We start from the raw sequence: 13,058 nt of genomic DNA, 5'->3' as shown, positions 1-13,058 counted from the left end.
TAATTCTTTACCCCCCAAAAAAAATGGCTTAAAGTTGATGGAAAAAGTTTATTTTATACCGTGGGATATAATTGAGATTTGATGATATTTATTATACCTTCCTATATTAAAGTAATTTTAATCTGATAAAGACACAAATGTGATATTTTATTACTATTTTTCAAAAGTTATCAACAATACGTAGTTCCCTGACAAACAATAGTCCATCCATTAAATACTAAAAACACATCTGTTATTAAAATCAACCAAACTATAAGTAGGAGATTTTTTACTCAGTGTTATATCAATTAGCGTTTCGAATCAACATGAAGTCTTTACTCATTTTTGTCTGTCTTATCGCATTTGTTGCAACCAAGGCTGCCCTTCCATTCGAGTTGGAAGATTTGGTTAGGATTGCTGGACAAGGAGAAGAAATTGACCCAATCATGAATGAAGGGGAAGAGATTGATCCAATCATGAACGAAGGAGAAGAAATTGACCCAATCATGAACGGAAGAGAAGAAATTGACCCAATCATGTTCGAGGGAAACGTTGAGGATTTAGATACAGAAAATTTAGAACCATGTTCGAAAAACCCAGTAGTTACATGTCCTAAAGGAACAATTTGTATCCAATCCGAGGAAGTCCCCATGTGCATTTAAATTGAACATCTAGACTCAATTTAATAAATAACCAATTTCTCATGTGTGTACCTTTATTTATTATTTATCTATTTGGTGATATAAGATTTACTTACTTTTTTTTTAGTAGAATGTGAAACTAGAAATAAAATTATATATATAGTTGAATTGAAACGAAAATATAGTGATTATTGAAAGTATTCTTATTTTTATTTATTAATTATACATTTGGTGAGAGATATACAAGAAATTTATACATTTTTAGTAGAATCGTACTCCTTGAATATGACTACTAAAAATAAAATATGTGGCCCGTCAACACAAAAATAAGCTTGAATGATTTTTCTCTAAATTGAGTGTGAATTACATTTGTATTCTTCGACCAAATTATGAACGAACTCTGATAATTCCCTGATCATATGGTTTGATAAAAAATTATAATCTCATCACTCATCAGCTGACAAATAGTGTATAGGAACTGTAGTAATTATAATAATTTAATACCAGATCGAAAATTTGGATATTAGGATGCCCATTTTAAGAGATATAATAATTGCTGAACTAAGGAATATTCTTTAACACATGGGCTGAAAAGTCCGATTCTTCACGTATAGATGGCACTATTTTTTCAGTTAGTAGCAACCTTCAAAAGAAAGCTGGCAATATTTCATGGCAATCTGTTATTTATTTTTTGAGTTATTCTGCTATGTGTGAAGTCACTTTTTTTTTCTATTACAATGGATAAAAAAATTGTGTTTTAATTTTACACTACTTAAACAATGGCTTGAAAAGTGTTGTAGGAACTTCGCTCCATAAAGCGAATAAATAAATTATAATAATAAAAAAATAAAAAAAATTGAACAACAAACGTGTTTTCGTTGTTACGCTCGGGAGTTTTTAGCCCTTGTGTTTACATTTAATGAGCACTCTGTTTTTCTAACATGTTATGAGCCAAAAAGGTTATCGTTGAAAGTCATATTCTATTCATTTTAAACTTTTCCACCAAAATTTTACTAACAAACAATAAATTAAGGAATGAGAATCACACAAGTCAAATAGTGAATACACTTAAAGAAAAATTGTAACACAACTTCTTATATATTAGGATTTGTAAAATATAATGCATTCCATAGTATAAAAAGTACACCCTGTTTTATTCATTACAATTTTTTTGAACAAAAAGGATTCTGTAATCATTAAACCGAATTGGACTCTATTTTTCCTTCTAGATTCATGTCTTGTTATTAAAGGACAGTTCCTTGATACTCTTTTAGGAAATGAATGTCTACAGAAAACAAGTCCAAACTGGAATATGTGCAGTCCTATATGATGATGATGATGGTTGTGAAGCTTGGGAATTACCAGTTCTAAAGGGTTATACGAAGCTACGTTGTAGCCGTAGTAATGATGCTGAAGCTGTGGTTGTCATAAGGGGGGGTGTATCTTTACTGGATGGATTCATGCTGAGAAAAATAATCTGAACGTGATGAAAATGCAATTTTTGATGGAAGTAACTTTGACTGATGCTACCATTATTGGAAAAACTTGATGTAAAGAGGAAATTTCTAGTTTCCAACGTTACATTAATTTTTCTCATTACTTTCTACTGAAGAAAGCAATGAAAAAATCGGTCTCATTTAAGACAAATTCCTTCTTTGCACATCCAGAAAATGTCTTTATACGTCCCTTGTTCGATTCAAACCTTAAGACAATAAAAAAAGCCAATTTACATCCTCTTATAAGATTATAAAAGAAGACAAAAAGGTCAAACCAGACAATTTATTACAACAAACGAATTTCTAAATTTACTTTCAACTAGTTACCTAGATTTAATTAAGTTGAATACAAATCCTGAAAACTACCAAACTTAACCTCCTCTAGCATTTGATACTACAAATGTGCACAAGGTGAAGATTTAACTCTACCAGGTATTCCATTTCATTCTCAAAACGTTGAAAGATATGTAGCATTAAAACCAGAGGAATCCCAGAAAACATATGCTAAAGAGAAAAAACAAAAACATTTAATTGTTACAAATCACTCATTTTTAATTTTGTTTCTGTTGTATGGGAGTTTAGTTGATTCAAACTATGTTTATGAAACTCAATTCACCTGGCATTTATATAAAAAGTCAATTCTGTACAAGTGCTGTCGTTACATGTACTTACAAATAATTCAAGTAATCACATTCTGTTTGTAAGATTAACACGATTTAATTTTAGTGTGTAATGGACTCAAAATCAATTAATTGCACAAAAGGATTGTACTTAAAATCCGCTTGTCTTTCCTTAGGATTTCAGAAACTTGTAAATTATATTAAACAAATAAATTATCCTAAGAAATACATGGATTAAATATTTATAGTAATAAATATTTATTGAAAAATTAAAAAAAACAAAAAAAAACCCCTTATAGATCATGGAAGAAGATAATGCTCCGAAAGGCCTGAAAATATGGACCAAGGAGTACCAGTACGTCCTCAAGGCGATGGTCTTGACCTGGGTGAATCCAAATACCCGGAGGAAAACTATTTCTTTTAAGCAAGACTGGGGCCTGGGGTTCAAGGCCATTACCACGCATCAATGACTCGAGGAGGTTTTTTCCGATTTTTAAAATACAATTTTTGGGCTCCTTCCTAAACAAACATGAATCAAAAAACAAACTTGAACCTTGATTTCTTTAATTTTTTGTGGGTACTTTTGGAATGGAACGCTAAAATCTAATTTTTAGCGTTCAATAATAATAATAAAAAATTCGTTCCGTTCATTGAACACACATTCCATGGAACGCAGTTAAATTTTTCGTTCCGTTCCTAAGCCTGCCAGAATATTACGACTATAAAACTTGCACACTTTAATATTTATAGATAAAAGCAAAACTGGAGCAAATAAATGTTGATTTCTTGATTACAAAGATCACGACCACGGCCAATCTTACTATTATTCATTTAATTAAACTTCTTCTAGCTCTTCATATACCCGTGTTAAAGATGATCCTTATACAGTATACAATAAAAACTTACATTTTTTAATAGCGTATTTATCATCATATCTTCAATAACTTAAAAAATTGAAATATTTACAATAACGGATGATAAATGATTTATTTATTATTCTAATTATATTACTATATACTTTTAAACAAAAACAATAAAAACACATAGACGTAAAGTTAGTATTACTTTTGCTTGCTTCCAATATCTGATGCTATCCAAATTCACGTATTTGGCTTCTGTCATTGGTTATCATAGATATAAAAATGGTTTCTGGTTGACAAAGGTAGCCATTTCCTTGTATAATTGGCTTCACAATTATTTGTGTTTCAAGACACAAATTTCTTAGCCGTATTATTGATTCAAATAGGTGGTAAGATACCCATTTATAACAGATGCTTTACTTTTTATTTTGAACCACATTGGACCATATACGTTATTTATAAAAGTAACTATTTCTTTCAGGTTTTTAGATGGATCTTTTTGTAGAAACATAAAGCCTTAAATTATTATTGGCAATAGTAATCCCTCTAGAATATGCAACTTTCCCGAGATATTAACCTGATCATTCCAATTGAATTGGAATTGAAAACATGAATGTGTCTATTTTGGAAAAATATATAATTGTCAAATTCTTTCGAAATTTTCAAAAAAAAGCACAACCCAAAAAAAAAAAAAATCATACAGGATCCCTTGATTACATTACCATTTCATAATTTGGCAAACCCTTTGGAAATACACTCTGGAACTTATGCTTTAAGCAAAATAACCATTACATCAAGGCATTCCATAATAAAAAAGTTATAAAATGCGTAAATTGTTCACAATATTCAATAAATAAAGTAAAGTATTTTAGTCTCTAGAGTGCATCCTGACTTAGTTTTAGATACACGCTCTCTTTCCTAAACACGGCTGCACACTGACTCTACAACTCATAAATAGGTGGACGACGAATGAATCATATTCTAAAAGAGTACTGTCCTAGTAACACATGCCTTCAATCCCATCAAGAATACATGGTCAATGTCGGAGGAAATAATCAAAGAAAGAAAAAATATTATCTCCGAAATATAAAAAGTTTTCGATAAATACTTTTTAAATACATAATTTTTTATGTTTTATTTAGTGAAACAGAACTTTATTTGCACACCTTATAATGGCTAAAACAAGAAAAAAATAACTGTGCATTCTAAGATATTTATTTCAGATAATTTAATACATCTCAGTAGATAAAAAATAATATAGAATGTGATTTATCTTATGGGATTAATACAAGCTGTTCGTTCCACTTTCACACAATAGTCATAGCCCCACTTGCCTTGTTCAGCGGTGCTAGAAGTTTGAAAATCCTCAAAAGAAGAGCAGACTCCAAAGATACAATAACCATCTGGTTAACATTGTTCGGTACAAGAGTGTTTACCATCATTTAATACAGGCAGGGTTACATCGATAGTGTCTATGTTTGGAGAGGATGCAAAAACGCCCAAGCAGGCAACAATCACTATGACCTTCTTTTTTGAATTTGTTTGAGTTGTATGGGTTGATTCAAACTATGTTTATTAAACTCAATTAATTCACTGGGAGTATATATACTTATATATATAATGTTTAGAAATTAGGTTATTGGTTAGTAATTTCCCGAACAAAGATGGATGTGCTTTTATAATAAGAATACCAATAAGTTGTTCGTCAACATTAAGACAATCTTGAATTTTAAAAATCTTATAACTAAATATATTTTTAATTCCATTAATACATACAGACCAATAACTCGTAGACATCATTTTCTCAATTATTTAAATTGTAGGACGATTTTATTATTCTGTTATTGTGTTGATCATTTTGTTTACTACTTTAAGTCCAATTTTTGCGTCTTCAATTGGTTAATAAGAATAATTTGCTGTTAGAAATTGATTATACAAATGTAATCTAAACTAAACTTTGAGAAAAATAGTTCTAACTTGGATTTATGGTGAAGTTCAAAACATATTGATATATACAAGTGCATCATATAATTCCAATTTGTTACTCATAAAAGAGAAATAGGGAGTATGAATCAGTACAAAATAGTCACATATATTTAAGTTGTTCCGTATCAGCGCCAAAGTTCCGAACTTTGAATAGGACATTTGTTTGGGAGTAACATGAGATGTGAAATATTTGATGTCGTCCAAAATATAGAAAACTTACTCCATAAATACTTTTTATAACTTTTATTAACTTCTTATGTTTTCTCTAGTGAAACATAACTTTATTTACACACCTTATAATTACTAAAAAAAAAGAGAAATAATAACATTGCACTCTAAGATATTTATTTCAATTAATTTTATACATCTCAGAAACTATATAAAAAAAATAGAATTGGATTTATCTTGTCGGATTAATACAAGCAGTTCTTTCCACTTTCACACAGAGTTCACCACTGCACTTGTCTTGTTCAGCGGCATCACATCCGTTAAAGTCTCCAAAAGAAGAGCAGGCTCCAAAAAGACAAAATTCATTGGGTTGACATTCTTCTGCACAAGAGTGTTGACCATCATTCATTACGGGCAGGGTTACATCGATAGGGTCTATTTTTGCGGAGGAGGCAAGAACGACCAAGCAGGCAAAAATCACTAAGAGCTTCATTTTTAATTTTGTTTCAGTTGTATGGGAGTTTAGTTGATTCAAACTATGTTTATGAAACTCAATTCACCTGGCATTTATATAAAAAGTCAATTCTGTACAGGTGCTGTCGTTACATGTACTTACAAATAATTCAAGTCATCACATCCTGTTTGTAAGATTAACAGGATATAATTTTAGTGTGTAATGTATTTTGAATACACAAACATTTGTGTACTAAACACTAAGAAATAGGTTGCTAATGTCTGCTGAGCTTTTAAAAGCGAGTTTATTGATACATATTTAGTAATGTTTAAATAGGAAACACTAATTATATACATAGAGTTGTAAAAATATGATCTGTAGCGGGTGCAGTAAAATGCCTTGGAGAAAATGGCCAGTTAAGAAAATTGCCAGTATTTTGTTCAAACTTCATGATGAACTCCTTCTAAATTTGCTTAATATTCCTAACGAAAAATGTCAAATTAGATTTGTGTTTTCCATCTCCCAAGGGAGTACCTTCAAGTGTGAGTAATATATTGACATATAGGAGGAGGGGGATTAATAGCTTAGGGCCTCTTTAAATATGGATGAATGGTCTCTACTAACACTTGAAGGTACTTGTTTGGGGTGGGGGGGCAATGGAACAAACAAATATGTTTAGATATTTTCCATAAATAATATTTAGCGAATTTATAATGTGTCATTATTCATGAGGAAGTTTGAACAAAATACGGGCAATTTTCCTAAAGGGCAATTTTCACCAAGGCAATTTGTCTAGTTTTAAATCAGGAGAGATCCTGGCTCCGAATATGCAGCTATTTTAAAATTTGCAACTCCAAATCATAGATAAATGATTTGGAGGTCTTTGCCATCTTCCATACACTTTTTGACCCGATAAATTGTTATACGGTTTAGATTTAACTGTCATGCAATATAGGAGAGGTTCCTGTCCCCCCTTGGTAATGTCGATTTCTTTGGGCGTTTTGTCTCTCTAGTTGTCTTTATTTAACTTATGAAACAATGCTGCTTTTGTTGAATGGGCATCTCCTATAGTCACTGTGCTCAAACCTGACAGAAGCGTTTGCATCTGTACGGACTTTACCCACTTAATCTACCCAGTCATTACCAAATACCTCCACACCTTGCTTGATCCGGACAAATTCATTAAAGATCTCTCATCTATTGCCGCTCCTCTACATTAACTTATGAGACAAAGTGTGGACTTTACGTGGATGTATGCTGCTGAGGTGAGTTTTAGTAAATCAAAAAAATATTAATTAATATACGTATCCTTGCCCACTGTTAGCCCGTTTCGCCCTTGTTCCTCTCCACTGAAGAGCTCCTAGCTGGTGAATGGAGAGGACAGTTCTAGAACCCACTGGAATCATATTTGGCCTAGAACTCCTCTTCCCATACCATTCTACTCCTGTGTTGTGCGGCATCTTACCTGCACAACTGTTATGGTACAAGAGTTATAACTCTCGTATGCCTAAGTGAGTCCTTTGCACTACCATCAAGAAAATAGGAAGAACTATATGGAGTGTAATTATTAATGGGCATATTAAAACACACCACATCAATCAATTCTGACCTCGATGGATCGTTGATGAGTGTGATATTGTTTATTTACGTCATGATTTTATAAAAGTATGTAATTTTTTTTCCGTCTCACTGACACGCTGTACCTGGGCTGGGCTTGTTGAATAAACACTGTTCTCCGTTCTCTACCTTTTTCTTTCGACGACGAGTATGGGATCCCTACTCATTATATTATATCCTCTCAGGTACATCCATTTATTGTTATATAAACACCGCACGTTTGTACGAATATACTTTGGGATGTGGAAACCTCACATAGTTACCATAAGAGTTTTTACAATTTATCCTTTTTGTCCAAAAGAAAAGGCTGTGCCTGACAAAAAATAGTCTTTCAGTAGGGAAAATATAACTTTTTCAATGACGTCAAAAATTACATAAGAAACCGAAATAGAGGCATATTGTTGATATATTTGTTAAAGAAAATGGACAGATTTAGGGGGGAAAAAACTAAGAAAACCGCCAATGGCTTTAAAAACAACAAAGAACATCTCTAGAGAATACAACTTGGTGCTAAAAAAATATTGATTTGAATTAAATCAAAATAATAAATACTGAATAACCCATTAAAACGGCTCAACTTTTACAATTTATCTTGTTTTGTATCGAATAGGTAAGATAAAAGTAGGAAATTGCATGAAAAATATATAATCCTTGTAAATGTAATAGTTAACTGATTGTCTACAGTATCACACAATAGCATATTTTTATACATATTTGAATGAGATAAAAAATTTCATCAGACATTACAGGGATATATTTTTGTTAATAAGGGTTTTTCTCCAGTTTTGGCATCTAAAATCTAAATAGGTTTAAATAGCTAACCATTTTTAATGAAAAAAAAAGTTTTTAATTCTTAATTTTTTGAATATTTATTTATTTAAAATGGCCGACATTAATGACAATGACGTCACTTAGTAACGTCCTATTAAAAAGATTATCCTTTTTATTCATAAATGATCCTAAGAGGATTTATCCATTACTCATTGTATCAAGTACGTTTTTACACATAATTGTTGTTTTGTATGTTGACTTAAGCTACAATTAGGGAGTGATGTATATGTAAATGTCCTACTCAAAAATGGAGCAACTATTGTCATGCATTGAATATTGTACTTATGTGACACTAACTGCTTTGTTTCCTTCCACAAGTGTTTAGTTGTTATGACTAAGTATGCTTTAGAAAATTACTTGAATGAAATGAGTCCCCCTTATGGAATATAATTTATACATACAGGGTAATTCAGATGTGTTGGAACGATCAAAAAGGATGTCAACTCCTAAAACAACTGTTTCTACAAAAGTAGGTAGAATATATTTGGTCAACAATTCTATTATTATCTCCATAAACGCTCTCCGATGATTTTGAAATTAATTTTATCATACGCATGATATACCCAAAAATACCCATTTTCTTCCAATTCTATGATTTCACAATAATATTCCACATTAAATTAAATAGTTGAAATTCAAAATTTTATAACTGTGTCTGAAATATTACTTTTGCTTGCTTCCAATATCTGATGCTATCCAAATTCACGTATTTGGCTTCTGTCATTGGTTATCATAGATATAAAAATGGTTTCTGGTTGACTAAGGTAGCCATTTCCTTGTATAATTGGCTTCACAATTATTTGTGTTTAAAGGCACAAATTTCTTAGCCCTTTTATGGACTCAAATAGGTGGTAAGATACCCATTTATAACAGATACATTGGGACCATATACGTTCATTATAAAAATAACTATTTCTTTCAGGTTTTTAGATGGATCTTTTTGTAGAAACATAAAGCCTTAAATTATTATTGGCAATAGTAATCCCTCTAGAATATGCAACTTTCCCGAGATATTAACCTGAGCATTCCAATTGAATTGGAATTGAAAACATGAATGCGTCTATTTTGGAAAAATATATAATTGTCAAATTCTTTCGAAATTTTCAAAAAAAAGCACAACCCAAAAAAAAAAAATCATACGGGATCCTTTGATTACATTACCATTCTATAATTTGACAAACCCTTTGGAAATACACTCTGGAACTTATGCTTTAAGCAAAATAACCATTACATCAAGGCCTTCCATAATAAAAAAGTTATAAAATGCGTAAATTGTTCACAATATTCAATAAATAAAGTAAAGTATTTTAGTCTCTAGAGTGCATCCTGACTTAGTTTTAGATACACGCTCTCTTTCCTAAACACGGCTGCACACTGACTCTACAACTCATAAATAGGTGGACGACGAATGAATCATATTCTAAAAGAGTACTGTCCTAGTAACACATGCCTTCAATCCCATCAAGAATACATGGTCAATGTCGGAGGAAATAATCAAAGAAAGAAAAAATATTATCTCCGAAATATAAAAAAGTTTTCGATAAATACTTTTTAAATACATAATTTTTTATGTTTTATTTAGTGAAACAGAACTTTATTTGCACACCTTATAATGGCTAAAACAAGAAAAAAATAACTGTGCATTCTAAGATATTTATTTCAGATAATTTAATACATCTCAGTAGATAAAAAATAATATAGAATGTGATTTATCTTATGGGATTAATACAAGCTGTTCGGTCCACTTTCACACAATAGTCATAGCCCCACTTGCCTTGTTCAGCGGTGCTAGAAGTTTGAAAATCCTCAAAAGAAGAGCAGACTCCAAAGATACAATAACCATCTGGTTAACATTGTTCGGTACAAGAGTGTTTACCATCATTTAATACAGGCAGGGTTACATCGATAGTGTCTATGTTTGGAGAGGATGCAAAAACGCCCAAGCAGGCAACAATCACTATGTTTATTAAACTCAATTAATTCTGGGAGTATATTTTTTGAATTTGTAATTTCCCGAACAAAGATGGAGTAATGTACCAATAAGTTGGTCAACATTAAGACAATCTTGAATTTTAAAAATCTTATAACTAAATATATTTTTAATTCCATTAATACATACAGACCAATAACTCGTAGACATCATTTTCTCAATTATTTAAATTGTAGGATGATTTTATTATTCTGTTATTGTGTTGATCATTTTGTTTACTACTTTAAGTCCAATTTTTGCGTCTTCAATTGGTTAATAAGAATAATTTGCTGTTAGAAATTGATTATACAAATGTAATCTAAACTAAACTTTGAGAAAAATAGTTCTAACTTGGATTTATGGTGAAGTTCAAAACATATTGATATATACAAGTGCATCATATAATTCCAATTTGTTACTCATAAAAGAGAAATAGGGAGTATGAATCAGTACAAAATAGTCACATATATTTAAGTTGTTCCGTATCAGCGCCAAAGTTCCGAACTTTGAATAGGACATTTGTTTGGGAGTAACATGAGATGTGAAATATTTGATGTCGTCCAAAATATAGAAAACTTTCTCCATAAATACTTTTTATAACTTTTATTAACTTCTTATGTTTTCTCTAGTGAAACATAACTTTATTTACACACCTTATAATGACTAACAAAAAGAGAAATAATAACATTGCACTCTAAGATATTTATTTCAATTAATTTTATACATCTCAGAAACTATAAAAAAAATAGAATTGGATTTATCTTGTCGGATTAATACAAGCAGTTCTTTCCACTTTCACACAGAGTTCACCACTGCACTTGTCTTGTTCAGCGGCATCACATCCGTTAAAGTCTCCAAAAGAAGAGCAGGCTCCAAAAAGACAAAATTCATTGGGTTGACATTCTTCTGCACAAGAGTGTTGACCATCATTCATTACGGGCAGGGTTACATCGATAGGGTCTATTTTTGCGGAGGAGGCAAGAACGACCAAGCAGGCAAAAATCACTAAGAGCTTCATTTTTAATTTTGTTTCAGTTGTATGGGAGTTTAGTTGATTCAAACTATGTTTATGAAACTCAATTCACCTGGCATTTATATAAAAAGTCAATTCTGTACAGGTGCTGTCGTTACATGTACTTACAAATAATTCAAGTCATCACATCCTGTTTGTAAGATTAACAGGATATAATTTTAGTGTGTAATGTATTTTGAATACACAAACATTTGTGTACTAAACACTAAGAAATAGGTTGCTAATGTCTGCTGAGCTTTTAAAAGCGAGTTTATTGATACATATTTAGTAATGTTTAAATAGGAAACACTAATTATATACATAGAGTTGTAAAAATATGATCTGTAGCGGGTGCAGTAAAATGCCTTGGAGAAAATGGCCAGTTAAGAAAATTGCCAGTATTTTGTTCAAACTTCATGATGAACTCCTTCTAAATTTGCTTAATATTCCTAACGAAAAATGTCAAATTAGATTTGTGTTTTCCATCTCCCAAGGGAGTACCTTCAAGTGTGAGTAATATATTGACATATAGGAGGAGGGGGATTAATAGCTTAGGGCCTCTTTAAATATGGATGAATGGTCTCTACTAACACTTGAAGGTACTTGTTTTGGGGGGGGGGGCAATGGAACAAACAAATATGTTTAGATATTTTCCATAAATAATATTTAGCGAATTTATAATGTGTCATTATTCATGAGGAAGTTTGAACAAAATACGGGCAATTTTCCTGGCTCCGAATATGCAGCTATTTTAAAATTTGTAACCCCAAATCATAGATAAATGATTTGGAGGTCTTTGCCGTCATCCATAAACTTTTTGACCGGATAAATAGTTATATGTCTTAGATTTAACTGCAATGCAATATAGGAGAGGTTCCTGTCCCCCCTTGGTAATGTTGACTTCTTTTGGCGTTTTGTCTCTCTAGTTGTCTTTATTTAACTTATGAAACAATGCTGCTTTTGTTTTTTTTTACTTTATCTGATCTAGTAAGGCAAAATACTACATATCCCAGACATAATTGTTTCGTACTTTAATTTTTTTATTGCAACACCCAGTAGAACATTTATAAGGAGCAAGAATGGGAGAAAACCGACTATTGACAAAGAAAATAGAAACATAATAAATTTTCATGTTTCTGTAATGACTCTGTGATAAATAGACATTCTCTTGATTGCACTTTTCTCTACTTCATTTTACCAGTTTTTAATGTTTTTCTATAAAAAAGTTATTTTTTTGTAAAAAAAAACATGGTTTGTTTAAATATTTTTTCCAATAAATGTATTTTGTATTGTTTATAATTAGCTGTAGATTTGTGATTATTTTACCACAATATTAATATTTGAAATTAATATACATTTTTTGAAAAATTTAATTTTTGAACTTATTTTTTCTAAAAAGTTTAGTTTTTATTTTCTAAGTTATTG

The 13,058-nt window shown here is 31.0% G+C and overlaps 2 long non-coding RNA genes across 2 annotated transcripts; both read right to left on the bottom strand.

Annotated features, from left to right (window-relative positions):
- Positions 1-5,905: 5,905 nt before the first annotated feature.
- Positions 5,906-6,743, bottom strand: LOC121115822 (uncharacterized). The gene is made up of 2 exons (XR_005863696.2): positions 6,367-6,743; positions 5,906-6,310 (listed from the first exon to the last, which is right to left on the bottom strand). It is a non-coding gene; the product is annotated as an uncharacterized lncRNA (long non-coding RNA).
- Positions 6,744-11,303: 4,560 nt separating this feature from the next.
- LOC121116403 (uncharacterized) lies at positions 11,304-12,139 on the bottom strand. The gene is made up of 2 exons (XR_005863846.2): positions 11,763-12,139; positions 11,304-11,706 (listed from the first exon to the last, which is right to left on the bottom strand). It is a non-coding gene; the product is annotated as an uncharacterized lncRNA (long non-coding RNA).
- Between the last annotated feature and the right edge of the window lie 919 nt (positions 12,140-13,058).

The sequence above is a fragment of the Lepeophtheirus salmonis genome, chromosome 4 (genome assembly GCF_016086655.4).
Source record: "Lepeophtheirus salmonis chromosome 4, UVic_Lsal_1.4, whole genome shotgun sequence".
Taxonomy (NCBI): domain Eukaryota; kingdom Metazoa; phylum Arthropoda; class Copepoda; order Siphonostomatoida; family Caligidae; genus Lepeophtheirus; species Lepeophtheirus salmonis.
The sequence above is the reverse complement of the archived record's forward strand: the minus strand, read 5'-3'. Positions and strand labels throughout refer to the sequence as shown.